Source organism: Berghia stephanieae, chromosome 14 (assembly GCF_034508935.2).
Source record: "Berghia stephanieae isolate SIO BIC M18660-M18661 chromosome 14, UCSD_Bste_1.3, whole genome shotgun sequence".
Taxonomy (NCBI): Eukaryota; Metazoa; Mollusca; class Gastropoda; order Nudibranchia; family Aeolidiidae; genus Berghia; species Berghia stephanieae.
Window position 1 is genome coordinate 22,495,690 of NC_088373.1, and position 7,500 is coordinate 22,503,189.

Consider the following 7,500-nt stretch of genomic DNA (forward strand, 5'->3'; position numbering starts at 1 on the left):
CATGATTAAAAAAGGACAGATGAAAGCTGGAGGCTCCTAACAGACTATCGTAGACTAAATGGAATTTCTTACCCTGACCATTCCGATAAAAATATCTCGATCGGCGCATAGTTGAGTCCTTGAAAAGGATCTTTACTCACAATCTCTCACCGTACTCATGTGGAAAATGAACACCTGGCCGTTAACAGCGTTGTCTTTGTTCGAAAAAAGAATGTAATATCGCCTAACAGACTTCATTACAGACTACATGTTACGTGTTGCTGTTGGCCAGGGACCCCCTGTAAAACGCTTCAGACACGTTTAGTGGATATTGCTCTATATAAAAGCTTAATTTATTTTTAGCCAACTTGCCAGGATTTCAGGAATTTCGTTATAACGGATCGAAGTCTCCTGCCAGGAAAAGAAGAAAAATACTTGTTTATTTTTTTCTGCCTTTTCTGGAATTGTTTTATACAGTTTTGTTTTTGTTTAGATCTTTATCTTACGATAGTGACTGCTCTTTATTTCATCATCATCATCATCATCATCATCATCATCATCATCATCATCATCATCATCATCATCATCATCATCATTATCACCATTATCATCATCATCATCATCATCAAGTGCCAGGCCTGTTGCAGACATCGGCAATCATGTCCCTCCACTCATATCTGTCCTCAGATCTTCTCAATATCTCGATTCCTGTTTCTTCTCCACCAATCCATCCGTTCAGATTGTCAATGTAATCTATCCCCTGTCTCCCTCTTCTTTTCTTCCCAGCAACTTTACCCGTATGTACAATCTTTTCAATTCCATTTTTTCATCATGAGAGTAAATTACCTCATCTTGGCTCATTTTGTGGCTCCGCATAGAAGCTGACGCCTGGGTTATTCCATTCTTCTTTCGGAATTAAACCCTAACGGTGAAAAACGTTTAAGGATGAATAATGGGAATCTTATTTTATTTTGTTTTATTTATCAACTCTACAATATTTCCGTGAAATCCAAATGTTTTTTGCTTGAAGTTAGAAAAAATAGATAACAATCATAATAGATAGATGTATGTGTACCCTTATGATTAAGGGAGATAATTCAATAAAAATAAATAGGTATACGTTTGTCAATAATTGTGCCCCTTAGTTGACTCCCAACACAGTTCACGTTTTAATGAGGACAATTCAAATTGAAAACAAATATTTCTAATGGTTTGGTTTGATGACTTTCATGAATTAAAAAATGGGAGCGATCTATATTTATGTTTTCGTCCAATCTAGGCATCGATCACATGATTTGTTGCTTGGAACAGCAATTGGACATATCTCAACGTTTTTTTGAAAGTTCTAAACCTACCCATGAGTCACGCTGAACAAAATGGTCAATACTATACGACTGTATAGCTTTAATTAGTAGAGAATTGGCTCCCAACGTTAAGGAATAGAGGTCAATACAGGATGAAGTCCAGATATTTGGAATGGGTTAACTAGATTTTGCACACAAAAAAACCATTGCGATAGAAACGGTAGCAAGCAATTGCTACTGGTCGTGTTAAACTATAGAAATCGGAAAAAAAAATAATTCGGCTTTTTAGACCATAATGCTTGGAAGGGCATGAAACAAGCTTGTTTAGAAAATAGCATTTTTATTTGAGGAAAGAGAGTCGTGTCATTTTAAAGGAGTCAGTGCTGTTTGTTTATAAGCATCTAAAATAAACCTCTAATGCGAATTCCATTCAGTGTCGATTTAATACAGAACGCAATGCATTTCATTTTGTAAATACGGGACTCCGTAGGGTTCTGAATATCGTATTTTATGAAAATCATATTTATTATATCGAAATGAATATAAATTGGAGATTATCCAGGTGGTTCTGCGAATTCATCATCGTCACCATCAATCGTGGTTGTACCGGTCGTTGCCCGTCAGCTGTCTCCACGAATCACGAAAAATATCCCCCCCCCCCCCCCGCGCCGTATGAAAATATAGTTCTTAATAGCAGAGTTCATCTTTGTAAACATCACTTTGATTTCTAGATGGAAATCAAGATTGATCTCCAAACAAATCACAACATAGGCTGTGGAACTGATGCGCTGTGTCTTCTTTTAATTTATAAAGTAGGATAGAGTGTGACTGTAAATGAAGAGTTGTTTTAATTATATTTGAGCTGTATATAGCGCAATATTCACTAAATGAGCTCAAAGCGCTTTACAAGGAGTCCCTGGCCAACAGCAACATTTAACATGTAGGACGGGAATGACGCCTGTTAGGCGATATTACAATTTTTTCGGACAAAGACAACGCTGTTAACGGCCAGGTACTCATTTTACACCTGAATACGGTGAGAGAATGTGAGTAAAGAGCCTTTTCCAAGGACTGAACTATGCGCCGAGCGCGAGGCTTGAACCCAGGACCTTCCGATCCGAAAGCGAGTGTCATACCACTAGACCAGATAGCCGCCATTTCCAAAACTCCCTAAAGCCATTTGTTCCGTCTTAAGATAGTGAGGATTATTTCCCTTGGAAATGATCATTCGGTCTATTATTTTATCTTATTTAAACTTCAAATTCATATAAACCAAGGGAAAAGTTTTTGTGCCTATTGCTGCTTAGAATAAAGTTAACATTCCAAATTATCTCATAGATGGAAAATCTCACAAATGAGAAAAATTGACTTAACGTTTATTGGAAAACCAGCGTTCATAATATGTAGTTTGAAATAATATTTGTGACACGTCTTTGGCCAGTATATAATAGGAGCACCAAAGAATGAGGGCTGTAATGGGATCACTAGTCTGACGTCACGTCTCCCAGTAGCCTGGTTCTAAACAAAGAAAACTGGTACTTTTTATTCTTCATGCTGGCTAGAAGCTTTCATATGTCATGTGATCAGAATGTATAGAAGTCAAAACATGATCACATTTATAATGTTTTTATCCTGTGGATACACTTTTATGCTCGTCGAATAAATATTTCATAAGGGCGTCCGCCAATGTTCCGATTGTTTAGAGCCAGTTACTAAGTTACCATGCATCATAACAACAAGATATGAAGTGAGTAGAAAAGTGCCAGAAGACAATAGAGAATAAAAAATTTTTTTCCGCGGCGGTGGTGGGGTTTGAACCTGCGACCTTATTGGTACGACAACTCCGCCTGGCAGGTGAGAGCGTGGCTCTACCGTGTGAGCTATCCACGAACACAAAAATATTCGTTTCAAACCCAAAGTCATTTCTAGATCCCTCTCTCACCCACTTCTTGAGATCGCCGATTCGTTCACCACCATCGCGAAGTGATTTTGACCAGCAGTTAAGCTTAATAGCCAATATTCTCATCACAAACATATAACATAGAAACGATTGAGACATTGAGTATGCTCCGGTGTATGGGGTGAATTTTTAATTCAGAAAAGTGAGTGGAGCAGGCACTTATGTTGGTAACAACAAGATATGAAGTGAGTAGAAAAGTGCCAGAAGACAATAGAGAATAAAAAATTTTTTTTGCATGCATCATAACGAGGGAAGTGACGTCATGACTGTTGAAGCATATTAAAGGGGAGCCTTTCATGATTTATTATATTCTTCTTCACGCAATGGGTTTTACTATAAGAAGATGACAACGTTTAATGATAATTTTCTAACCACAGTGATAGTCCTTCATGTCAAATCTCTAGGTTCTAAAATCAGTAATTGTAAAGGAGATTACGTGTTGGCAAGAAATAAAACATGGAGGTCATTTGGAGGGGAAGACCAATGAAATTTTTGAATTCCTGAGTTTCATATTATTTCGAACGCATTAACGATGCGCTCTCTCAAGGTCTCGCAGCGTCGATGTGGAATTGTTGGATAATATAAATAAATGAAGTGGAATCAAAAATCATATATATATATATATATATATATATATATATATATATATATATATATATATATATAGTGTAAATGTTGCTGCTCGAAGCTCGTAGAAATAAATAATAACGTGAAGTTGAATGTAAGCTTCAATTTAATTACAAAAACAGATCAAATGAACGTTTCGGGTTTCCCCTTTATCAACAAAACAGGATGAATGAAACACCACAGATGAATGAGATGATGTGGTAGTGGCGTTTCATCTGTTGTGTTTCATTCATCCTGTTTTGTTGATAAAGGGGAAAACCGAAATGTTCATTTGATCTGTTTTTGTAGTTAAATTGAAGCTTACATTTAACTTCACGTTATTATATATATATATATATATATATATATATATATATAAATAATATATATATATATATATATATATATATATATATATATATATATATATATATATTACTCTTACCCCCCCCCCCCTTTCAATATGAAAATTTAGTTCTTTATATTAGAGTTCATCTTTGTAAACATTAGTTTGATTTCTAAATGGAAAACGTGCAAATAGTGAGTGAAATAGATTTGACTAGATGAAGGTAACGTTGATAAATTAATTAATTCGTAATCATATGTATCAGGGTTCATCAAATATGAATTGCCCTGGCAATGAAGAAATCGTTGATTTACATGAAGTATTCTTGAAATATTTATCAGGTTCTCATAAAAGTTACATTTAAAAACTAGAAACTCGTAGTATGCACTTTATATGTTACTATGTGTCATATATCGATGATTCAATTTTATTTTATCAAAGTTTGATTTTAGTAATACACATATAGGAACGGAGTTCATCATTACTCCATTTATATTTCGGTAGTTCGAGAAAAACTTTCTAATATTACACTATCATTCCTTTATCAGCCTCCTCTTTGAATTCATTTCAAATTAGTGAATACATTTCTTTCCAAATTGTCACGTGACCACTTATTATATCAGCTGATTTATTTAATCTTCATACCTCGTGTTCTCTCAAGATCTTTCGTCTTGACCGCCACACCATCAACAATCCTCATCTTAAATATATTTTAAAGATTTACATTTTACTCTAGGAACTTTGTCGAACACGTCACTATTTTGATTTCAATCATCAAGACGTCGGAGCTTACTTGGTCACCTTTGCCAGCCGCATCGCTGTCGAGATTGTCAAGCCCGGTTCGTAATGAACAGGAGTTGCAAGTAATCTCTATTTGGAAGTGAGTGGAACCTCCCATGTCTGTATAACGTTACCATCATCTAAGCAAGATCTCAGACGTTACGTAATATCGTCTTGTTCTTATTTGTAACTGTATTCACAATTAATTTATAAGAATATTCATTTCATTCAATTTCATATTTCTATTCATATCATCTTAAATCAAATCGTCATTTGTTTTTTTTAGAAATAAATAGTAAATTATAATGGCCTTTTTTATCACATGTTTATTCTAGATCGCTCATCAGACCATGTCAGTGTGCACCAGAGTACACAGACCAGCAATTCTGCTTTGTCAAACAAAAGTTTACAGCAAATGAAAGAGGAAAGAAAAGCTATTGAAATTCTTCTAGCGTTTGTAAACAACATATTATGACAGATTATTTACAGTGAATGAAATCTGGCAAAAGTAAAGTAATATATACTGTTAATTAGACTTAGAGCTATAATTCCACTGAAAACGATGTAACCAGTAAAGATCCAACCCCACAGAAAGGCAAAGGTGACCTGATCTGTGGTGAAGGTCAGACTCAACTTATTTGGTTTTGTTTTGTTTTTGTTTTTGTGTTTGTTTGTTATTTTTGATTCTTTTTGTACACGTAAAGGCTTCCTTATTTTTGACAATCTGTCATATAACATAAACGTAATGGAAAATACGATTAAAAACGCTTCAATATACTGAGTGGGATCCTAAACACCCAGTGAATATTGAAATGGAGTTCTGTCTTTGCTGGAAGATGCGTTATGTCAACAGCAGTCCAGATGATTGCAGGTTAGAAATCTTATTGTATCCTTCCTGTATACCCAATTTGACCTTTCATTAGAAAAAGATTCTTACATTGAAAACACACCGCAAAGAAAAGCGTTTTGAAAATGAAATTAAAAGTTTAAGAGCTTCAAAAGACCGCTCGACAGCTAAAGTTTAAAACCTGTTTCGAAGGTCTTTTCAAGTTCAAGGAGAAATGGAAGAATGATACCAGTTGCGTTTGGACTATTTGGAAACATAACAGTAAGTGTGAAAAATGAGAATATTATGTAACGTTTTCATGATCAGGGCGATAAATATTTCCACAACCTTCTTTGAGTTATAAGCGTAATGTAACTTCTACTCCCAACCCATGGCTACAATAACGTTATCATCAAGAAATCTCTATGATATGCAGACTTTTGACTTAAGGAAGAGTTTAAGAATTTGTCTTCTTAAAATTTTGTACAATCTTAACACAAAGATAACAACGTTTCCAAATTTTGTACAATCTTAACACAAAGAAAACAACGTTTCCAAATTTTGTACAATCTTAACACAAAGATAACAACGTTTCCAAATTTTGTACAATCTAAACACAAAGAAAACAACGTTTCCAAATTTTGTACAATCTAAACACAAAGAAAACAACGTTTCCAAATTTTGTACAATCTAAACACAAAGAAAACAACGTTTCCAAATTTTGTATAATCTAAACACAAAGAAAACAACGTTTCCAAAATTTGTACAATCTTAACACAAAGAAAACAACGTTTCCAAATTTTGTATAATCTAAAGACAAAGAAAACAACGTTTCCAAATTTTGTACAATCTAAACACAAAGAAAACAACGTTTCCAAATTTTGTACAATCTAAACACAAAGAAAACAACATTTCCAAATTTTGTACAATCTAAACACAAAGAAACACAACGTTTCCAAATTTTGTACAATCTAAACACAAAGAAAACAACGTTTCCAAATTTTGTACAATCTAAACACAAAGAAAACAACGTTTCCAAATTTTGAACTACATGTCCACAATGAGGAACCTCATCGGTTCAAAAATTAAGAAAAGCTAAACACTCTGATTTTCTTAGATTTTTTTTTTTTTGGTTTTGATGCCTTTTTTATTGTACAATGTTTGAATACTCTTGAAAGTTGAAATTGATAAGGTTTTATAAAAGCACAAATTGTAAGTTCCCCGACATGACATCGTAACTGAACATACCTTCTTTGGCGGGGAGACAGGCTTGTGACTTGCATCGCATCGGTTAGCAACTGATAGGGTTTAACCTGTTTTAAATTATCTTTTGAATTCATTGCAACTGTATGTATTCATGAAGCACAACAGAGGGTATAAGAGGTAAACAATAACAATATTTATTGGGGAAAATTATATTTTTTCTGAATTAATTATGCAAACTTTGTTTGTGGAAAACCATAACATAATTGTAAAATTAAATATTTCAAAACATTATATGTCATCAAATATTACTAAAATGTTGAATTGTTGTCATGTTGGAGTGGATAATTTTGCTTAGAGAAAATGCGCAAATTGTAATTTATAAATAAATATAATTGCCATTATCAATATTGAGGCTGATTTCTTAACATTGTTTATCTCAAAAGAACAACAAATAATCAATAAAACCAACGTGTATATGATTGTGAACGTTAGT